The sequence below is a fragment of the Aphelocoma coerulescens genome, chromosome 2 (assembly GCF_041296385.1).
Source record: "Aphelocoma coerulescens isolate FSJ_1873_10779 chromosome 2, UR_Acoe_1.0, whole genome shotgun sequence".
In the NCBI taxonomy this organism is placed as follows: domain Eukaryota; kingdom Metazoa; phylum Chordata; class Aves; order Passeriformes; family Corvidae; genus Aphelocoma; species Aphelocoma coerulescens.
The window spans coordinates 88,138,779-88,162,122 of record NC_091015.1 but is presented as its reverse complement, the minus strand read 5'-3'; the positions used below and the strand labels follow the sequence as shown (position 1 = coordinate 88,162,122).

At 37.8% G+C, this 23,344-nt stretch overlaps 1 protein-coding gene across 1 annotated transcript in view; it reads right to left on the bottom strand.

Annotated features, from left to right (window-relative positions):
• Positions 1-23,344, bottom strand: part of CDH18 (cadherin 18) — a 246,804-nt gene that overhangs the window by 182,303 nt on the left and 41,157 nt on the right. The window contains exon 2 of the mRNA XM_069005894.1: positions 16,853-16,939. The gene's annotated coding sequence lies outside the window, so the exon portion shown is untranslated. The remainder of the gene's footprint in view (positions 1-16,852; positions 16,940-23,344) is intronic.

The window sequence follows — 23,344 nt, the reverse complement described above, 5'->3', positions numbered from 1 at the left end:
ACTGCATCTTTTTGGCTGAGTCAGTCTTTCTCTGGCTATTGTGCTGCAACTAGCTTCCCAAGAAAATGAATGAACATCAGACATGGTACAAAAATGAGGGAAGAAAGATAGCTGAGAGCCATACATCTACAAGCAATGAACAAGCAGATTGATTTGACTGGGTCTAATCTGCATCCAAGGTACATCCACATTAAAAAATCACACTCCAGGCTCCTTCCAGCTAATTCTATTTAGTTCTATTCCACTGAAACATGACATTGTTCTTTTGCTTCCCTACACTGCTGCTTGCTGCTCTAAAAGGAACAATATTCTGTGTATTCAAAAAGATGCAGAGAGCAGCTTGTTCCACTGTTGGGGAGATTTTATGGCATTCTCCTGCCCTGCACTTGTGTATAAACAAAAAAGACACTAGAGTATGTTAAAGCCACGTTTATGTTCCCTAAGCTAACAAAAGTACAACCTAATATTATGAACTTCTGCCTCAACTGCTCTAATATTTTCAACTGCAAGAAAAGCAAAAATTTCATTTTAAACTAATTTGTTGAAGTAATCAAGTTTTTAAGATATTGTATATCAGGTGCAGAGTTTAAATATTTTTCTTGTATGGCTGTCCTAGAATAACAGCTTAAGTGCTTAACACACTTAAAATATATCTAAACACTTCTAAGGCCGAGCTTCGTACTTTAGTGCTGCAGCTCAGCTTCTCGCATCCAAATCTATCCTTCTAAGATTCATTATTATATAGTGCTTTTTGCTGCAGAGATATTTTCTGCTGCGGAAATTGAAAGCAGTTAGCACCTGCATTTTGAAATTGAAATTTTAATTTGACGTGAATCAAAAAAGCATTAGAATTAACAGACAAGCATGCTGCAAACAAAGCTGACAGTCATTTTTAGTATAAAACAGGGCAGCGTTTTTAATAGCCTGCAAGTACTGTTGACAGGCATGTCTTAATTCAATTAGTTCGTACTTTCCAAGGGCAGAGTTGTGTGCACACATCCAAACTGCGTTTTCTAATTTTAGAGACTTTCTATATTGAATATTTAAAACTACTTAGTATCCGAATCAATTTACTAGAATGTCACTTAATGTTAACTTTTTAGTTTTGGCTTCCAAGAATTTAAATTGTACACCTCAACACTGCTCATGACCTGATCCATAATTACATCCAAGCAGATCTCTTGGCCTTCTCTGAAATATTTCAAAGGAGTTATACTTCTATCTGTGCACATTTTTGTATGCTCTCAGTATTATAAAAGTTTCATGTCAATCCATCTGCATATCCTATTTACTTCTGTGGCTAAAATAGCAGGTAAAACTGGCACTTACTGTTCAGTGGTTACAGGGCACTTCTCCACCCCTCCTTTTCCAAATGATTTGCCAAATTAAACCTACTGCCTCTTTAGCTGCTGGGAAACAAAAACAAAGAACCCACACACACGTCAGAATTCAAGGAACTGAGGGAGAGGGCATTTTACTAAAAAAATCTCTTCCAGGAAAAGTAAAGAGCACTGTAGTGGTGGTATTAACACTTAAACTTTTTTCTCATAACAGCTAACAAGAATTTCTGAAAAAGAAATCCCTTCGCAGGGGTGGTGTGGTAGGGCATAGAATTAACATCTTTAGACAGAAAGAGGGAAAAACAATACCAGAAACAATTATATTAAAAATATAAAAATAAACATAAAACCAGCTCAATTGTTTGTCTTTTTACCAAACTGTGAACCATCAATAGTCCAACAATGAATTAATTTTTTTTCTAATGCCTTCTCCACTGGTCTACTGTATTAAAAGATTATTCAAGGTTTGTCTACCACCAACTTAGTATAATTTTTTTTTTTTATTTGCAAATACAAATGCTTATCCTTCAATACAGAATTAAGCTTTTTTGAAAAAGCTTTTTAAAAATATATTTATTTTTTAATATAAAATTTTCCACTATATGCAATTTTCCACTGGAGAAAATGCAATTAAAAAAAAAAGGTAACTATAAGAAATATATTTTCTGAAGTACCCGAAAGCTGCTGATTGCTTAGCATTCCCCAAAGGTATCAGTAAGCAAAGCAGTGCTAATATTGGCTATTTGACAGAGTTATTAATAACTGCAATTCTAGCACAAATAAAATGTGCTGGAATTATTCCCATAACACTAGTGTGATGAAGCACCTACAATTTACAGTAAGCCTCATTTACAAGACACCAGATAGCACCTTAAAAAATTAAAGTTTAAATAGTCCTTTCAAACCAATGTATATTAGAGATGCCACTGTGTTGAACACAATTCTGTTTCACAAAGTGTGCAAAACTCATTGTGACTAAAACATGAAATAGGAACAGTTTGCTTTCTAAAAGTCAGCATCATTCTCATACCCCTTGTCAAGACCAGAGACAGCTTTTAAATGAGCACCGCCAGCTACAAAATGGTTTTCTATTCACAGCAGCTGGTGGCGATATTGAGAGACAATATGAGGAGCCCTGTTGCACTACACGCTCATTCCTTACACACTGCTAGGAGATGGCCCCTGTACTGCATAGGTGGAAATGTATTAAAAAGGTATTTTTGAAGAGTAACCTTCCCAGAATGAAAATGGCTATTATTTCCGTGTTACTAACAGGAAAGGGAGGCATACCAAATTTCTTGGGGTAAAACCTACTTGCAAGCAGCATTCAGATAAAATGAGATCTGAACAATATCTGCCTATTCTAATTGAGTAACTTTTTGCAGGACCGAAACACAAATGCGCTGCTACTAAATTTATATCCTTGCAAGGCTACAATTACATTTTTATCGAGATAATAACTTTTTACTTATTTTTCATTGAGAGTAATATTTTTTTCAAATTTCTGTTATTCACGTTTATATTCTTGCACTGCAGGAAACCTGCAGCTAAAGATGAGAGATCCTGTAAAAAAAAAAAAAAAGCCTCTTTTCAGAAGATAGAGTACTTAATCAAGTGCTTAATTAATCTGCCTTCCTCACCTCTTTCAATTTAATGTCATCATTCTCATCTCCAGAATGACACCTGCCAGTACAGCTGTTTTACTTGGGATTTTTGTGTGTGCTCAAGCCCTGCAGAATGAATACAGAGTTGGAGTCAGGAGACAATGAAGGGGCACAAACCATGATATTATTTGGGTTATTCCATGCTCTGATTCCCAAGACTAATTCAGAGAGAAGAGACCTGGGAAGAAATGTCAAGGAATAGAAAGGGAAAAACACTTTCCTATCAAGTTATTTAGAAGTCCTGGAGAGATAAAGGAGAAGAAAACTGCAAACGACCAACAGAAAAGCAGAAGAGGCAAAGTAAGGCCGTGGGGCTAGCAACCGCTTTTGCCATTGGATCACAGGGAAAAGCACAAAGGAGGGCTGCTGCAAGACTCCTGTCTTCTATTGTACATAACATAGGGTGATTACAAGAAAGGTGGTGACAATCTTTCACTAGGGCTTATTGAAATAGGACAAGGGATCATGATTTTGAACTGAAAGAAGGTAGATTTAGACTGGATGCAAGGAAGAAGCTTTTTACAATGACATGGTAAAATGCTGGAACAAGTTGCCCAGAGAGGCTGTGGATGCCCCATCCCTGGAAACATTCGAGGTCAGGTTGGATGGGACTCAGCAACGTGATTTAATTGAAGATACCCCTGCTCATTGCATGGAAGTTGGACTAGATGATCTTTAAAGATTTTTTCTAACCCAAACCATTCTATGATTTTATGATTCTGTGACCACTGTGGAAGCCACTGATTAGCCTTAAGGAAACACTTAGCTAAGGAACTGGTTCAGGAAAAAAAAAAAAAAAGAGTTGTCAAGGAGATCAGTATCATATGCAGCAGTAAGACATTAGATTAGCTCAACTGATTTAGAAGGCCAAGACAAATTGTCTGAATGTTAAACTGTAAAAGAACAATCTGCAAGGCTCTTTGGCATTGTGTTACTTTCTTCTTGCTTTTTATCAGCAAACCATGAGAACAGAGTGGTCTAAGCAATCTGCCCAATAGAGCCAAGCTCTTAATCTCCAGTGGCTGGACCTCAGCCACCTACATATCTGCCACCTTCTGTATTTCAAGTAGTGCTGTGTATCATTTGCAGAAAGAGGGCTTGAATGAACATTAGTAAACAATTTTTAAACTGCATAACCTGCTCTTTGTTCAACTTTTCAGTACAAAATACTATAAGGTGCAGCTCGCGTCGCTCCGCCCGTGTGTGGGAACTGCCTCGCTGCTGCTCGCAGAGCGCTCAGTCCATGTGGCCTGGGTTGCACGGTACCTGAAGTAGTCTTAACTTCTCAAGGACACAGCTGACATTGTTCAACAGTCTCGGCAATTAAATAATATTCACAAAAATATTCTTCCATCGGGACATATTTTGACTGAGAAATTAACTGTGCCCAAACAGTCTTCCAAAAGTCTGTGGTAAGAATCAAATCCCAAGAAACGTAGAAAAAGTTCTTAAACAGCCATGCCAGGAACTGTTTCAGTTCTTTTTGAGCTTGAATTAAGCTAAAATTTACAAATCGTTGTTCAAGAATCTTTTCAAGATCTTTTTTTAAGATAAATGTCCATATCCGGCTCTGAGAGTAAAGACTCTTTCCATGGTTCCTCCATAGTTTAGAGATGGAACAGCAAAACAAAACAAGAATAGAAATCCAGAGTTTACTCACAAATCAGTCGCTGTCCTTAGGGATCGGGGATCGTTCTGCCTGCATTACCTAGCATTTGTTACAGTGGGGATACTGCAACAGGTGTATCAGACAATGAGGCCCGTGGAAAGAAATCTATATGGACGGATTCTTGATAGATGGATAGATGTTTCAGAGATGTTTATTTCTCCAGCCACATGGCTGGGATCTGCCCAGGAACTGCTCAATCACGGGATCCGAGGGTCCTTGAGCGCGCAGGGGAACACAAAACAACCAACGGGGAACGAGGCTGAGCAGGGGCAAGGAAACCCCGTGTCTCCCCCCCAGGGTCCCTCTCCCAGGGCTACATGGCGGGGGGGGGGGGCGGGGGGGGGGGGAGGGGGGGACGACGACACACGACCCCAACAATATTAGGTTTATTTGGAAAATTATTTTTTAAAAAACAATCTAATCTTGGAAAAAATAGTAACAATTAAAAGAAATTATGTATTTATGTTCTAGAGCTCTAGTAAAATAAAGCATGCCTCATTCCATCAGTTACTGTAACTAGGCTTATTTCAATCAAATACAGAAACATTCACTTATTCACAGTGACAGCAAGGGGTATGAATTTATAACTCTGGTTACAAACATTAGGGTAATTCCTGCAGGTTTTTCAGCTTGAGGTCAGTGATTTATCTGTTCTTTCTAGTATGAAAATGGGCTCCACAATTTCTACTAGACACTATTGCAACATCAAGCATAGTCTGTCTACTTATTAGAACAACCCACTAACTTTGCTTATTTCTGTCTGTTCTCCAGCTTGCCTTCCTCATCCTGCATCTTTTCTTTGTTGTGTAAGAGTTTACTGATATTATAACCAAGACTAGAAATTTATCCTCCAGAAATGGCTTAGCTTTACCAGTGCAAATTTTATTCTTGGGCAGAAATAAAAAGCTTATTAAGTGATTTCAGATACCAAATACTTCATTTGAAAACATCCATGTATGGTGCCTCTTAGAAGATGCTAAATGCTCCGTATTCTTACACAGGTCCTTCATAATGTTGCAATTTGTGTAATTCTTAATGAAGAGTATAGTCAGTATGAACTATCCATCCACTTTATATAATTTTTTAATATTTTCTCAATTGTTCTGTTGAAAATTACATTGCAGCATCACAAACTCAGTTACAATACTCTTAATTATAATCTCCGCTAACAGAATGATCCTAAATGATCCTCTGGAAATCTAACATATTTATAAAATGTGGGCACAGGAGAAAGGAATACAGTTTAACTAACAGATGTATTTTCAGTGCTTGCTGCTTATCTATTCATTAGTCCTGCCAGTGACTGACAGGAAACTTTTAGGAAACAACTTCTGGGAATCAAATTAAATTGCTGAAATGTTTCTGAAAGGGTTATTTCATTATTTTTTTCTTAAGTCACCTCCCCCACTATACAGTAATTATTACTAGGGAGGAACAAACGCTGTATATGTTTATTCCTTTCGCTCATGATTAAGGAAAAAAACAAATGTCTGAAACAATTTAGGACATCTTTTGACCAAATGCTAGATAAAACAGGGTGCAATCAAAGCCTTGACTCGAACTGTGAGAGGCTTCATTCCTTGAGTGGCTCCAGTAATTGCAGTGAGCTTACTGGAGAAATAGGCTAAAGCTCATTGTAGGGAACAGAACACACAGCACTAAATTTTGTGGTCTGCTACACACCTCTGGGCAGAGCAAAGAGTTATGTTTTAACTCATATTCCAACTGTGCCAACAAAAAACTCCTGGCAGATTAAGAAAAGAAGTAAAGTTCAACACTGCTTTCTATGTCTTGAAGAAAATACAAGATACAGAAAAAAAATTAAAATAATAGGACAGATATTATCAAATACGTTTGAAGTGAGCAAGACCAGTTTTTTATTTTCCTCTAATTCTTGTCTGAGATACAGCTAAATAAGATCACTAAGATCATTTGCCATTAGAAAAGCTTAAGGCTGGAAGCTTTCAGGTCTCTCTTAGGTGCACACATCCCCCAGTGTGATGTTCTTGTTTCTATACTTAGCTGGAATCCCACTGAGCAAATGGATTGCATGTGCAAGAGCAGAACAAAATCAAGCTTTTAGTGCGACAATTTTTCTCCCTACACTGTCTGGGGGAAAAGAAAGAAGATTTGAAGTATAAAAGAATAAATATGAATCATTTCAGGGAATCTATTTACTAGGCAAATTTGCAGACGTTTTAGCTATTATCTGAGGTTTATGCATAATCAACATTAACTAAATATTTACACAACATAAAATCATTACATTTCAAGAAGTACAGGAAATAAGCAAGTCACTTAAAAGCCAAGTAAGTCACTTAACTCTCTTTTCAGTGTAGTTTAGTCACCATGAAAACAGAACAAATAAAATTCACTACCATGTGACATCAGTATTTCTAAATTCTCAAAGCAAGGGAAAAAAAAGGACATTGAGTGAAAGTGCACTGCAACCTCCCAAACCTTCAGGCTGTTTTTGCATTCCATGTACAGAAGCACAGGAATCCTTAAACCTAGTGGCACTTTGGTGCCTTAGTCTATGACACTGTGACGTGAACACATGGTGTAAGCAAACTTCCAATTCCATGGATAAAACACCCACATGGCCTGGAAAACCTGTGATTTACAACACTCTAACAGGAATTCAGGCAGTGGTCTACAAAAACTCTATGAAATGACTCAAACCAAACATATTTCTGATTAAGTGTTTTGACTTGAGGTACTCAATGACTTCTGCACCTCAGTCTTTTTTGGAAAACTAGTCTTCAGGAATCACAGTCTAGTCTTCAGGCCCCTTGGTCTAGTGTCAAAGTCTGGAGTAAGGAAGACATTCTTGGTGGAGGAGAAACATACTACAGAAATTTTAAATAATCTGAACGTACATAAACCCATGAAGCCTGACAGAAAGCACCCACAAGTACGGTAGGAACTGACTGATGTCATTGTGTGGCAATCAGAAGAGGTTCTCGAAGGCTGGGAGAAAGCAATTATCACTCCTGTCTTCAAGAGGGACAAGAAGAAAGATCCTGGAAACTACAGCTTGATCAACCTCACCTCCATCACTGGGATGGTGATGGAGCATCTAATACTGGAAATTATTTCCAGGAACATGAAAGACAAGTAAATTATCAGAAGCAGTCAGCATGGATTTATGAAGTGGAAATTGTGGTTAATCAACCTGGCTCCCTTCAATAATGAGGAGACTAGCTTGGTGGATGAGGGAGGAGCAGTGGGTGTTGATTACCTCATCCTCATTAGGGAGGCTTTTTACTCCTGTAATGTCTTCATAGACAAGCTGACGAAGTATGGGTTATGTAAGTGCAGTGAGGTGGATTGAAAACTGGCTGATAGGCCAGGCAGAGAGGATTGTGATAAGCAGGAAAAAGTCCAGCTGGAGGCCAGTGCCATACCCCAGGTGTCAGTAGTGGGGCCAGTACTATTTACACCTTCATAAATGACCTGAAAAATGGGACAGCGTCCACTCCTCTGCAGATTGCAGATGATATAAAACCAGGGGTGGGTAGGGGGGAGTGAAGATGAACCAGATGGTTGTGCTGCCACTCAGTAGGATGTCAACAGGCAGGAGAAATGAGTAGAGAGTAATGTCAGGAATTTCAGCAAGAAAAAACACTAAGTCCTTCAACTGGGGAGAAATATGTTCACACAAATATCAGATCATTCACAGAAAAAAATATATAATGCCCAATTCCCAAAGGTAGGTGCACACAAGCATGCATTGCCACTGACTCTGTCAGATGATCTCTTGTGCAGTCAGCTGTTATCAAGCTTGAATTCAAACACAGGCAAATAATCTAGGTTTCTGATGTTCTATGAGTTTTTTGTCACATATTGAAAGTTTTCAAGTGACCAAAATCCCTCTGGCAATGAATGCTAATGAATATAATGATTCATGTAATGACATGACTTAGCTTTACACTTCAAGACCCAGTGCTGCTCAGTCTAGGGACCAAGCATATGCATTTTCTTGATACAGAAATTGTGAACTAAAGGTGCAGCCTAGCAGGGAGTTTCAAGGAATTGTCAACAAGTAAAGTCTTCTATATAGCTCTGATGATGCAAACCCTTAGTGAAAAACAGACTATATGGCTGAACTGAATGATTTCCCTATATCACAGATTTTAGAGCTTCAAGAAAATGTTGCACCAACAAAGCGATAGGTGAACAGTTCTGATATTAACAGTACAGTTATACAGTAATAAAAACAAAATTCTTCAATTCCTCTGTATAATTTCTTCAGAATTAAACATCCTAACACTGTTCAGGCAGGAATTCTCAGCAGTTATGCCAATAAAGAAGCACATACCAGTAATTTATCAGCTTTTTTACACATTTTCACACATTATGAACACTTGCTGCTGTTTCCTGGGTGCCTGTTAGTTTTACTTTCACATTATGTCTAGGGAGGGGTGATCTCAGCATGCAATACATCTGGTCCCAAGGAAATGTTACCATTCTCTGTTATTCTACAGAGATCTTTGTAGCACACAGTTTTAAAGTACAGGTTGTTATACTGTTAACTGATATGCAATGAAATGTAAGAGGCCACCAAGTCGGCTTTGTAAATTACCTTACAAAACCTTTTAAGCAAGTGTAATTTGAGGTTTAAGACAAGTAGAAACAGTGTAAGCCTGACTGCCATTTTGACAGCTTAGATATAGGTCAACTCAAGGAGTGAGGCACAAATAATTTGATGCAAGGCTTGTGCAGCAAGGATAACCGCAATGCCTCTCACTTTTGCCTAAAGATGTTTTAAACTGTGTGGTCTAGACTGTTTTGAATGCTACGGACAGATGCTAGGGCTTGAGTTTTACCTCAACTTTGCTTCAGTTGAGTTTGATTAGAAACAACTGAATAACAAACTAGCCCTTACCTAAGTGTGTGTAAAATCTATGAACTGGATCCTGGAACAGCCTAACAAGAACCCCCAGACCCAGATTTCTTCCCACTTCTCTGGGGCTGAAGTGAGGATGGATACAGAAAATTGATACTACAGGGCCAGTGGAAGCAGGAGCATCTCCTGGTAACTGCTGCTGACCTTGAGGGATCTCGGGGACACAGTAAGATTTTCAGGTACGCGCTTAAACGTCTAGCTTTATAGAAGTATAACTGAGATGGATTTTGCGTTGAGGTTTGACATCTGGATGTTTTAGAGTAAATAACAGAATTATAAATGGCTGTAAAGGTTTAAATCAGTTGCAAATACTATTCCTTTACCCTAATCTCTACTTTCCTTAAAACAAGATTTACTTCAAAGTATTCAGAAAAAGGTATGCAAAGACTTATTAATGGACACAGTCAAATCTGGCTTTCTAAACTTCTTTCAATCTGAAATGCACAATTGTTCTGTTGAGAGAAGTCGCTCTAGAAAAAACATTGATCTGATACACAAAAATAAAATATGATCATTTTTGTCTATATAGCAGGAAAAATCTTTTTTAAAAAGCTTTTTTCAATGGTGTAAAATTTTCAAAGAACTGCTTTGTGTAAATCCACAAACCATATACTCATGATCTCAAAGTTCTAACATTCTACTTTCACAAATGTTGCAATGTAGAAAGAAAGGACTATTCATATCAATTCAGGCTTGAAAAATTAGGGGACAAGCTCTAAAATAATTCAAGATTATTTTAATAAAGATTACTTAGATAATAACTAAATAACATTACATAAGGTAAAGCTAAAAAATGCTTTCCTGGTTGCTAGAAAAGAACATCTGCAAGGATAGTTAACTCACAAGGGTAGTTAACTGGCACAGTTAACGAAACACAATTAGTCATTAAAGAGGTTAAGTTCTCTTAGTCCTGCTTTCTACTTTTTCCCTTGTTATTTTATACTGTTGCACATTTTTTCCATCAAACTGAAATTTTCATTAATTGTCCAGCGTTTTCCATGAGGTCCTAAAATCACATGAAAAGTAAAGATCTTCAAGGAAGATGATTCAGTGACTTGACATGGTGTTCTTCAATGACTGTCACCATTCTAATCTTGTTGATGTGAAAATGTAAAAGCTCTCATTTTTGTGTTAGGAAACTGCCATTTCAAACAACAGATGAGATTCCTTAAATATTCACTGTATCGCTTCCCTTTCCTTTGCTATGGACATGATACATCCTGTTCCTATTTAAACATTGTGCAAGTGTTGGGGTTTTAGTTTAGTCCTAGTTTTTTTTCTGTTAAAGGAATTTTTTCCCATAGCATGTTGCTAGGAGATAAATGGCCATACTTGAGAGGAGATAGCCATACTTAAGAAAAGACAAAAGGGCCCGGCCAGGCTTTTGTTTTCACCTGGCGGGCAGTTCAGTTCGCTCTCAGCGTCTGGAGGGAGAAGCCGCGGAGAGAGGAGCTGCTGGTTCCCGTTTTCGGCGTCTTTCCTTTCTGCTGGGAACAACACCGGGGATCCCAGGGCTGCTTTCCCTGCCCTGCTGGAGGCTGGGGCTGTGGCCGCCCACCCCGCTGCTGCTTCGAGCCTTCGCTACGCTGTAGCCGTGCTTGCCCTGCCTGCCTGGAGCCCCGGGGGGTTCCCCTTTTGGATACATCTCGTCTGCCACCCGGGATTTGTGTTTGTGCCTGCCGCTCCAGCCTACCAGTCCAGCCTGCTGTTTCCGGGAACCGGGACCAGCTGCCCACCGGTTTGTGAAGCTCCTTTGTTCCACCCTTCCCCGGGATCCCAGGGCGCCAGAGCAGCCGCGTGTTCCCCGAGCTCGCTCCGGAGCGCCCCCTGCAGCCGCGGGGGAACCATCGCACCTGCCCTGCTCACCGGGAGCCGCCAGCGATCCCTGTCGGCTGCAAGCGGAACTGCACCCGAGGGGAAATAGCCTGACAGCCGAGAAGGCTGGGACTGGGTTTGTGTTTGCTGTTACTGCCATAGTTGTTGTTGTTTTGTTTGACTAGTTATATATATATATATATATATATATATAGTAAAGAACTGTTATTCCTATTTTCCCACATCTTTGCCTAAAGACCCTTGATTTCAAAATTATAATAACTCAGAGGGAAAGGGGTTATACCTGCCACTCCAAGGGAGGCTTCTGCCTTCCTTAGCAGACACCTGTCTTTCAAACCGAGACAGCAAGTCAGATGGAGGAACCTGGCAATGAGTTTTCATTTTAGCTGAACCTAGAGTTGCAGTGGGATGCAAATGAGATATCGGTTTGAATCCACACCTTAGAAGTTAACATATCCTCCCTCATAGTGTATATTCTAACACAGTGACAGCCCTCAGAAAAAGCATATGAGAGTACTGCTTTTGCTCCAGCAGTTTCCCAAATAACAATCTTAAGACATTACATCCATAATTTGTGATGAAGAAGAAGGGATAAAATGTTGACCAAAGACTTGAATAGCCAGTAACAATATGCGTTTGGAAAAAAACATATGCAAAACAAGAAAATAGTTACTTTTTCCGATACAACTTCTGTGGTGCTTAGAAGAGAGATATCTACATTGGTACCCCTAATAATTAAGGTACAAAATAGAAAAAAAAATAGAAAAAAAAGGAAAAAAGGAAAATAATAAAAAACCTACCCCACAAACTGTATGAATTTATCTCTATATTATGTAGCAATTCACAATTCTTTAGTTGATTTTTAAGTTAACATGCAGGGACTGTTATTTCTCTCCTGAGTATTTTAACTCCGTCAACAGTTTACCCCCAAGCCTGAAAAACATAAAACACACAGCACTTGCTCCAGCTTCTCTCACAGTCTGGGTGGGTTTCTCCATAAAGATCACTGAAAATCATCATATATTCTATGTCAAGTCCCAAGGTTTAGCCTTATAGCTCAACAGTGTAAAAAATCTTCAATCTAAATTTCCCTCACAGGGAAGATTCTAAAGACATTCCCTGTTTCTACCAGAAACGTAATTCTCTCTGATCCGGAAAACCATTCCTTTCCCCCAGCTAACATCCCTGTTAGAGCTGGACATACCCGTCTCTCAGTATAACTCAAAGACAAATGCCCTGGAATTGTACAGCCAGATTTTTGCATATGTGACTAAAATTGCTCAGGAAAAGATTTTCACATTCTTTTTGCAAAAGTCAGAGAGGCTGCTGGTTCATGCAGCCTGAAGCTGACTAGCTCAATGGGAAAATCATCTGCCAATTTCAAGATCTCCCCAACAATCGACTAACTCCTCCTCTCCACCCTGCCTCCAATAATTACTGCAAAGTAGTTGAGTCAATCAATCAAGTTTAGTATCTGTGAAACAACCAGTTTGTAAGAAGTTATTAGAGGATTCTCAGGTACACCACACCCTGGCTATCACACCTGAAAACCATTAGCCTGCAATGCTTTCAGCAAAATATTGCAAACTGAAAATTGCAGAATACATAAGAATAAAACTGTAAAAAATAATTATCGCATGCTGTTAATGTTTGAATAGCCTTTCAATATGTATAATTATAAGACTATTTCTTGTTTCATCTACGTTTAAATTATATTCATCCCACGGAGGGCATGTTCTAAGAAAATTTCCATTCACTCATGGAACTAACTTTCATTGGCTTCAAAGTATATATTTCCTCTCAACTATATCATTACTCTCATGTAACTGTCAACTGAATACACTCAAATATGTAATTTTAGGCTGTACTATAAAGAAATCTGTGAATAGGACGTCTTCCCAACAGATTTTTTAACTGACAGATAATGGGAAGTAAAATTATAGCTACAGTCTGATCCTGTGTCCTGCAGCAAAGTCTTACAACAAACCTCACAGAAGGGTCACCTCCCTCAGTCCATCTCTAGGTAGAAAACAGCACCACAGCTATCAACATGTCCTTGGTTATAATTTTGACAATTTTGAGAGTCAAGCCTCTAAGGTTTATCAAGATGCTGTTGAAGTTGCAGTTAATAACATATAAAAATTGATGTCTCCACTACTTCAGTATCAAAAATTATCAATATATTTCTATAAATACTTCTTTCTTTTAATTGTCATAAAAAATGTTTATAGTCCTTTACTGACATAATGTGAGTATGTATATCTGCTCATGTACTTCAGGCAAATTAAAATAAATTTTTATTTACCTAACTGTGAAAGGCTGAAGACTAAGCACAGTATAATCACTACAGTTAAACAGAAACATTCATGTTTTATTCTTCAGAGAGAAATAAACCTCTGGGTTTTATTTATGTATTTCCTTAGAGCCCAGAATCCTTGGCAAATTAACAGCATTGAAATATTTTGTCCAGATGAGAGTACATTACTCAGTTCAATGGATTAAAAAAAACCCACAACAAACCAAACCAACCAAAAAACCTCAATGCCTCCATTAAAATCCATGTCAGCCTTAATTACCACTGGGAGCTTATTTATTTATATCCTCAGATATTCAGATAATTTTACTAGGAACAGAGTACACTTCTACTGCTAGAAATATTAGTGACTAAGAATGCTTACTGCAGATTCAATTTCAGGTTAACCAGGAATATTTTTGTTATTTCTTTGTTTAAATAGTGCAGTGAAATGATAAAGTAATATCAAAGTCCTGGCTCTACTTCTAATAAAGTAATAAATTCTTTTAATAAGAATGCAGGAAATGGTTTTCACTGAGTGATGTTTGGATGTAACAAAAATATCTGTCATACAAAAAGCTCTGCCGATCTTTCAGCAACTGTGAAAAATCAAAATATGGTCACAAACCCAGCACTGTATGATCGGTTTTCCTTCCACTTATTTGTGAGCCCATTATAAATAATTAACAAATGTTGATTTTTTTTTACAGTAGAGTTCAATTCAGATAAAGCCAGAAGTCTCTTCAATGCTCTTCTTGACATTTCTGCATACAACTCTTTTCTGGAAATCAGAACGGAAAACTCAGAAGCTCCTAACAAGAGCTTTTCCATACACCTTCTGTTATTTGTGCCAGAAACAAACGGACAATGCTGCATTTCATTTTCTATCTAGTTTCTCAGAAAGATGGCAAAATTTTACATTCAAACAATAAAAGAAATTTTAAGATTAAAAATTTGGTACTTCAAATATTTATTTTACACTCATGACACTTTGTTTGGTTTTGTTTTTAATGATCTATCTTATTTTAAGCATTGATTATAGAGCAGTAGAATTACGTAGTCTGGATGGGACCACTGTTTAAAGTAAGGACAAGGAGATCAGATTATTCAGGTAATTGTCCAGTCAATCTTAGCATATGTTTAACATGGAGATTATACACCACACTGGGAATCCCATTCCACCACTTGCTTGTTCTGATTATATTTATGTTCTTCTGACCAAAATTTCTCATGCACCAACTGTACCCATTGTATTTTGCTATATTGTCATGCACCATTAAGAATTCATCTCCATCTTCTCTGTCATTTAGTAGCTGAAGAGAGCAGTAAGACCTCCCTGCAGCTTATCTTCTTAGGACTATACAAACCCAGCTCTCTTAACCTCTCCTCATTCATCACGTGCACCCCCGACTATCTCAGTAGCTCCTTGCTGAGCTTGGTCCAAGACATCAATGTCTTTTATGGGGTGCTCAAACTGCATACAATACTCCAGATGCAGTCCCATAAGTGTTTAATAGAGGGGGAGGTTTACTCCTCTCAGCCTACTGGCTTCTTTCTTGCTAATATTCTGCAGAATGCAGTTGGCTGTCTTTTCTTAGCTTCCTTTACCAAGACCTGTTCATGACCTTCTCTGCAAAGACGTTTTCTACCCTCCTGGCATGGAGCCCATACTTCTGCATGGTAAATTATTCCAACCTAGATGCAAGACTCAGCATTCACCTTTGTTGAAATTCATGAACTTTCTGTCAGCTTGACCTTTTCCATGTCCTTTGTCATTAGATCCTCTGCCCCACTGAGCAATGGGCCCAGTTTCCCTAGGCTGCCTTTTGCTGCCAATGTTCTCATAAAAGTCTACCCGGTTTCTTTTATAGTTCTTGATCCAACTGAGCTACTGCTTTCCTAACCTCACCTCTACACACCTGGGCAATGCCTCCATGGGAAATAACCAGGAAGCCCATCCCAGCTTCTACCTTCTGTGTACATTCTGGTTTTTCTTATATTCAGTCAAGATTCTCCTGTTCACCAGTGTGGGTCTTCTGCAATGTCTGTGTGACTGCTTTCTGCATACTGGCATAGACCACTCTAACTGATGACATTGTCCTTGAAGGTCAACCAGCTCCCCATGGCACTTTTGTTCTCCAGTTCAGACTCTTACGGGATCCTGCCAAGATGATTCCTGAACAAGCCAAAGTTGTTTCTCCCCAAGTCCATGTGATTCTACTTGACTTGTTAATTTTTTTTTTTTTCCAAAATTTTAAGCTTTACAGTCTTGTGGTCACTGCAATTAAGGCCATCAGGGACCTTAATATCTTTAGCCAGTTCTTCCCCTTCTTTGTGAATAACAGGTCTGCAGAACATCCACCCTAATTGGCCTATTGATTAATTGTTTCAAGAAATTGTCTTTAACACACATCGGGCATATCTTGGTTTGCTTGCACTCTGTCATGTTGTGTTGCCCTTCCAGCAGATACCAAATTTGGTAAGATTTTCCGTGATTTTTTCCAGTCATGAGACTTCCTTAAGCTGTTCAGAGAATTTATGTACTCTCTTGGTTTGGACATGCAGTTTGTAGCAGATGTCTTCCACTATGTAACTGAGGCTGGTCTGCCCCACAATCATTACTGATGTCATGGGGCAGCTCTATGCTGGCTTGTAACTGCACCAAGACAAAGCTTTGTGCAATCAAGACACTCCTTAGCCCAGATTATTCCAGTGACTGTTAACATAAAATGTCACAGTTCTCATTTGTTATGAAAAGAACTACTCCTGCACTAATTAACTTGCCTGAACCTCAAAGACTGTTCTAGCTTCCAAGCACTTTTGCAATTCAAACAATTCATTTTAATTCTACAACTCTATGGGAAGAGTAACCTCAGGTGTTGGGTTTTTTCCTTTTTTTTTTTTTATCCACAGATTAAATACCATGAAATCACATATATTTTTTCTTGTCTCTCAGTGGGTAAAAACACCAAAACTTTTAAACCTATTTCATATATGATGTGACAGCTAGCTTTTTATTCAGAGGTGTGGTAGGGATACACACAAGTGACACTTCTGTATCTGCTTCTGTGTATGACTAAAATCAGAACTATTCATTTCACCTAAACTAGTTTGCTAAATCCTACAAGGTACATCACTTACCTGAATCAACTGGCTTTTTAAAATTTGTTGTAACACTTTATTTTCTTTTATTCACTCACTCCCCTCAAGTGGCATGCAGATGGTCAGCTAGAGAAATGAAAAAGATGAAGGAGGATTAGTTTTGCTGTTTTGGTTTTTTTAAATAAAATATTTTTCAGTATATACATAATTGGGATGACAGCTTTGGGTTTGTATAAAGCACGGGAATAAATAAACAGTAATGAAATCCCCACTCTATGCTGTTCCAGACACTGCATGTGCAGATATTCTCCTGCGAGAAGTGCACATAGATACTTTTTTCCCAGCTTCTCTTTCATTCCCTTCTGCACATTAACTAAAAAATACTGATGCCTTTTATCATAGAAATATGGGTTATCAAGATGATGACTTTTGTTTTGATGCCTCAAATTTTCTGTAATTCAGAAGTCAAGCTAACCCAGAGCACAAAATTATTAGAGATCAGCTTTGGGGAAAAAAAAAAGAAAAAAAGAAGACTATTTTAATTTGGTTTCTGAGTCTGGAGGTACAATGAAATAATGTTTTAGATCTTTCTCACATGCAAAAGGAAGAATCCTCTTCAATTTCTTTTTAAATTTAAGCAGGAATTCTAAAATAAATTTTTCAGAGCCAGAAACTGCAGCCTAAGAAAGCACACATAAGAGGGGAAGAAAGCATTGATGGAATATTATTCTCTCACACACTTTCAGGAGGAGCTGACTAGTCTGCAGGCCAAATGGTTCTTCCGAAAAAGATCTTTTTAAAGTAAAAGCAAGAGGAACTGAGTGACAGAATGGAAAAAGGCCAGAAAAGAGAAAGTGAAAAATCACACCAATTCCTCCTTTCTTCTCATGGTTGCCCCACATTTAATTTGCTGTTCATTCATCTGTGCAGGCTGGAACACACAGTCTCAGTCTTTGCTGTTTGCTTATATTCTGCCTTGGACAACCAAGACCCCAAGTATATGGACCTGCAGTTTGCTGCCATACAAGCATTTGTTCTGTGGACTGGACTTTGCAACTGGAGTAAAGATAGTGAGCATGGACACAGTTCTAATTGCACCCAAAATAGGTGTTGAAAATAGACAAGTCTACTCTGAATTCCAAATACAGTATAAATGAACTTCATTAAGATCCTCCCTGGGATTCTACAGCACCTTCAAAGGCATTGTTAGCGGATAAGAAGCATGAAGATCACAGCTGAGGAAGCTGGATTGATTCACTGGAAAATGTGAACTAGGGAGAGAAGGATCACTCAAAGTTATCTCAAGTAAAGCTGGAACTGTAACCAAGAATAAAAGAAAAACTATTTTGCATGTTCTTCAATGCACTTTTTTACTGTAGTTGATAAAGGCATAGCCATAAGCAAATCACCTCAGTCACTTTATTAAGAGTCTACAGATCATCCTGTCTATTTATAATGAACATAATGTGCATGAATTTATATGTTCAGTAGAAAGCAGTGTGCAATAGCAAGCTCAGAGAAGTATATAAATTATTTCACATATACATTACTGGATGAAATACATTATTTTTTTCAAATAATAAGGAAGCTCCTCAAATGTAAGCTGCAAAGTGTACCAACCATGCAGAGAGGTCAAATTATGTAGGCTTAGCCCTCTGTGTGTTTGCTTCTTTGGACTCACTCTAAATTACAGAAATAAAAATTAATAATTTATTGTACCTATACAGGAATACAAGTTCTCATTCACTAAGCTACCATGCACTTCTTTGTGGTTTGCTTTAATTTGAAAAGGTTTATAAAATATTAATAAAGGCATCAAAAGAAAATATAAAAATACCAGTTTTATTTTTAGTTCTTTTATATACTCACTTGAACACTCCACAAAAAATAAAGGGTAATTTTAATCATGTTTTCGCTACTTAGAAAAGATCCACAGTGACTTGGGCGTAATCACAGCTGTATCAGTAAGAAAATTTTCTATTGCTCTTAAGGCTCACCACTAAGGGAAATTTTAGGAACAATAGTGTTTAAGGCTTCTTTAAGAACAAATTTCACAATCTGCTGCTGTCACAATTCCAGAAACAAGCTATATGTAAAACAAGAAAATTCCTTCAAGAGGTAAATAATCTTTTTTTTTTTTTTGCTTGAACTTTATTTTTTCCCTCAATTGTACCCTGTAAAAGAAATAAATGTTTATTTGGCTATAATGATATCTCTCTAATGTCTAAGTCTGCGTAACAACAAAGGAAATAATCACACTGCAGGACAATACCCAAAAATACAGCAGCACACAAGATTCTGTTCATGTAATAAATCTAGCTCTCAACACTGAGTTCAGGACAAAAATATCCACCATCGGATAACCCATGCACTCTCTGCAGCTTTTCTTACATGCATTCAGCATATATGACTTTAATTTGTGTGACAGCTGCTGTGAAATGAGGTTATTAGAGAAATATTCTCAAAAGTGATGCCACTTACTGAGGGAAAATGGGGTTTTTTTGCTTATTTGGACAAAGAAAGGTGTCTTGTGTGTGTAATACTAATTCACCTAAGTTACAAAACATAGCTATAAATAACTATTTATTTGAATTAATGTCGATTACTTGAATGGGCTGAAAGAGTCCTTCAGATTTGGCTGTACAAAACAGAGAACATTGAATCAAATTAAAATTGAAATCTCTCTATATGCAACAGCACCTGTCTCCTTGTTGTATATACACATAATAGTGAAAAACATGGAACTGGGAAAAGGTCACAAGAGAAGGAAAAAGTGCACATTTTTTAATAAGCCACTTATTTATATCTGAATATGCACCCTTTTCAATCCATCTATACGTATCCATGATATATTCTACATCAATTTTAATCAGGTTTTGCCTTCAGACTGTATTTATATTCCTGCATATAAATAGCTTTTCTGTGCCTTTGAGTACTGTTCTCAGTGGTCTCTCTCCCATTTCTCCCATTCAGATAGAGCAGAAAATATATGGGCACTCTGCATTTGAATTGGAGGGCTCAGTTACAGGAACGTGTAATTGAATTAAAAGATACACTTTTTCCAGTTAATTTTGATAAAGTGGTTCAGTTGGGACTACAGCAGTGTGTTTGATCCACAGTGAACCCTGCTGCACTTTTCACAGCAGAAGATTCAGGACAGGGTTCCTCCTGCTTCCTCAGAGAGTTGGGTCTTAAAATCAGAACCTTTGATCAAAAGTGGTTCCTTCCACTGAGATCCACCTCATATTGTTTAAAACCTGTCCTTTGTTAGTCATTACAGGAAGCTGAATGAGCAACAGAGAGCCTTAACCAGCTTCAGCAGTGATCCTTTCTATGAGTGTGTGGGAGTCATTACTGCAAAGGCAGCGTGGTGTGAACAGACTAAGGCACAGATTTCATACTTTAGTGCAAGGAAGATTTTCCTATATTCTTTTCTCTCCATTAACACAATACCAGCTGTTTTCACACTGGTTTGAAAATTAAATGGCCTTTGAAATACTATTTATTATTACTACAAATTCACTTTATTTTTTGCCCCTGTGACTTAATATTTTAAGAGAATTAAAAACTCAGGATCCCTTTTATACAAGTATACATCAAGGCACAGTAGAAAAAGGTCTTCCTTCTCAGGCCATTGAAACAAACCCTTCACCTGTGAAAAGTAGATGACATCAACAAATTCAAGCATAGGATCAGTCAGTATCTGACACTGTCCTTATGACAAAAAGATCAATATTAACCACATCCTATAAAAACGTCCCTGATGACTTTGTGTGCTGAAGGTTTTGGGGTATTTGATTTTTGCTTCTTTAACTACCAAATATAAAATACAATGGGATAATCACATAGGCAGCAGCTAGTCCTTTAGCTTTCCCTGTTTACAAAAATGCATAGCAGTTTTTCTATAGTCACATAAAATGTAGCATGGAGAAGAAGAATGGAAAAATGGTAATAAATAAGGGTCTGTGACACTCAGGTTCCTACACAACATCAATAAGCCTCTTCATGCCTCAATATCAGAGAATCACAGACTGGGTCAGGTTGAAGGGACCACAGTCAGTCATCTGGTCCAACCTCCCTGCTCAAGCAGGGTTATCCTAGAGCACATGGCACAGGATTTTGTCCAGACAGTTCTTGAATATCTCCATCATTTCCAAAGTTTCTTGGATGGAGCTGTGCAACTGCAAACTCTGGACAATCAATTAAATCAAAATAGGGTAAATGGAATTCCTGTGATGATGCTGCCAAAAGAGATCACAGAGACACCGAGGTGACAGTTTGGGTGTTTTGATGGCTGTAATACAGGGGAAAAAATCCTTTTGGGACTGTTAGTTTACAAGGTATTTGTGTGCCTAATCATTAAGAGATTGGTATGATTTAGGAAGCATCTTCTTCATCGTTTTTTTTATATACTCTGTAGCTCTGAGGAACTCAATAACTTTTTCTATGAATATTATAATAAACATGTTGTAAAAAGAGAAAAAATGAATTAATTTGAATTTTATGAGTTGGTGGAGAAAACCAGGAGTAAATGCTTGTCACTTTGTAATCAGTTTGATTGGTGTGATTGACTTCAATAACATTAACTTAACATCCCTGTTTCCTTCAAGTTTTGTTGTTTTCTTCCTCCCTCAAACAAATTCTGAAGAAATAGCTCACCGCTTTTTAATAAATGGAGCAGAAAACACACATCAGAACAAAATAAGTGATTTGGTTCATAAAATCCTTGATTCCTTGGAGAAAAAAGGCATGCAGTTAAGGAGGACTCCTTACTTTGTGCCAGTGACTGTGAAAGAAATTTTTTCAGTGAAACTCAGAAAATATATTAGAAGTGTAAATAGCCAGTGAAGTCATACACATATCATGGATCTAAAATGAATAATTTTTGAGAATTTGCACAGGTAGAATCCCTGCTTTCTCTTTCAGTCATGCTCATACTTCCAGGTGGACTGAGGAGGGGATAGGAAAGGGAGGGAGGGAAAAGAAGAGTAAAACTCCTTATCTGCAAAAAACTCCATGTCTTACATGGTTCCTCAAGGTTCTAGGTTAAAGGAAACTGCTCCGGTGATGCCAGGAATGATGGCTGAATGTCCATTGGTCCCAGGAATTTTAGAAATTATTCTTGGTTGACAGATGAAAAGGAGGTATTTTACAAGCAAAACTCAAACACCTCTATAACCAAATGTTTTCTGCATATTAACTAAGAAGGCAACCTGCCTAGATGTTTTCTTCTACAACAGGTCCTGCAATTGCTTTATCACACTATGTGCGATTTTAAAAAAGAGGAAATGTTCAATGAAGCTAATTCTAATGGGTTCAGAGCACTTGCATAAAACTGAGCTGAGCAGATGGTATTTCAGTTCTTGGCTGAAGACAACATTTAATTCAACTGTCCTGTGTTTGGCAAATGTTAGTCTATAATATTTACTCCTGTGGTTCCCTGAATTGCAAAGAAGGTAACTTAAAACATAACTGCAGCATGCCTAGTATTCTTGCACACACACATAAACACACACATTATGTAACAATATTTCATTACTTTTTAATTGTAATGTACCTTCTCTTTTATCTGCCTTGAAATATTTCTTATTCAATCTGAATTATAAGGACACGAAATCCAGAAGAGAAGCTCAAAGCATTATTACATAAAACACCAAAAGTACCTACCTTCCAAGATAATAAACTGTTTCAATTTAAACTCCAGTTCACCCTTTCAACTGCCTTATTCTTCACTTAGATATCAACGCTATTCTAAAATTAAAGACTACGGTCTTTTAGAAAGAATGACAAAAAAAAAGGGTGAGGAATGCACATGGTTATATCACTGGCAGTTTATCATTCCAGTATGTTGATCCCTGTCATATTCTCTAATAATAAAATAATTTAGCATTAAGTGGAGGCTGAATAAAAAATTTTGTTTCCACACCTGTGAAACTCTGTAAAATTAAGGGGTTTTGGCTTCCTTTTCATTTGGCCTAGATTTTTGATTTTTCACCTTAGTTTTTTTTGGTTTTGGTTTTTTTTTTTTTTTTTAATTACTAAGCATTCACATGGAATACTGTCTTGGGGTGACTTTATGATGCTGTATCCCATGTCACTGTTCTATGCCTAGAAATTAATTTTGTGCCTTTCTGTGCCTTTAAATGGAGCCTGAGAGGGAAGAGAAAAGAAAAAAAAAAACCAGCAAAACTTTCAAAGCAGTTTGCAGTTTGTTTTCATTTTTCAAGGACACAGAGATACAGACTCTTCTCTGCGTTCTGTTGGTGAGAGGAGTGGGAGGAAGCACTCCTTGCTTTCTAGCCAGCTTTTGGCTTTCTTTTTCTCCGGAGGGAGATGGAGAGTTGAACTTTTGTTTTCCTGGGATTTTATTTTTTTTTCCCTTTTTTTCTCTGCTGGACTGTTTCAACATCAGAATACATTGGGAGGACTTTCCACCGAGGCCTTGGCCCTGGAGGTGGGCCCACAATGACCCAGCTCCAAGGATGGGGAGAGAGATCTATGGAAGGATTCTGAAATTTTCCCAGATTTCTC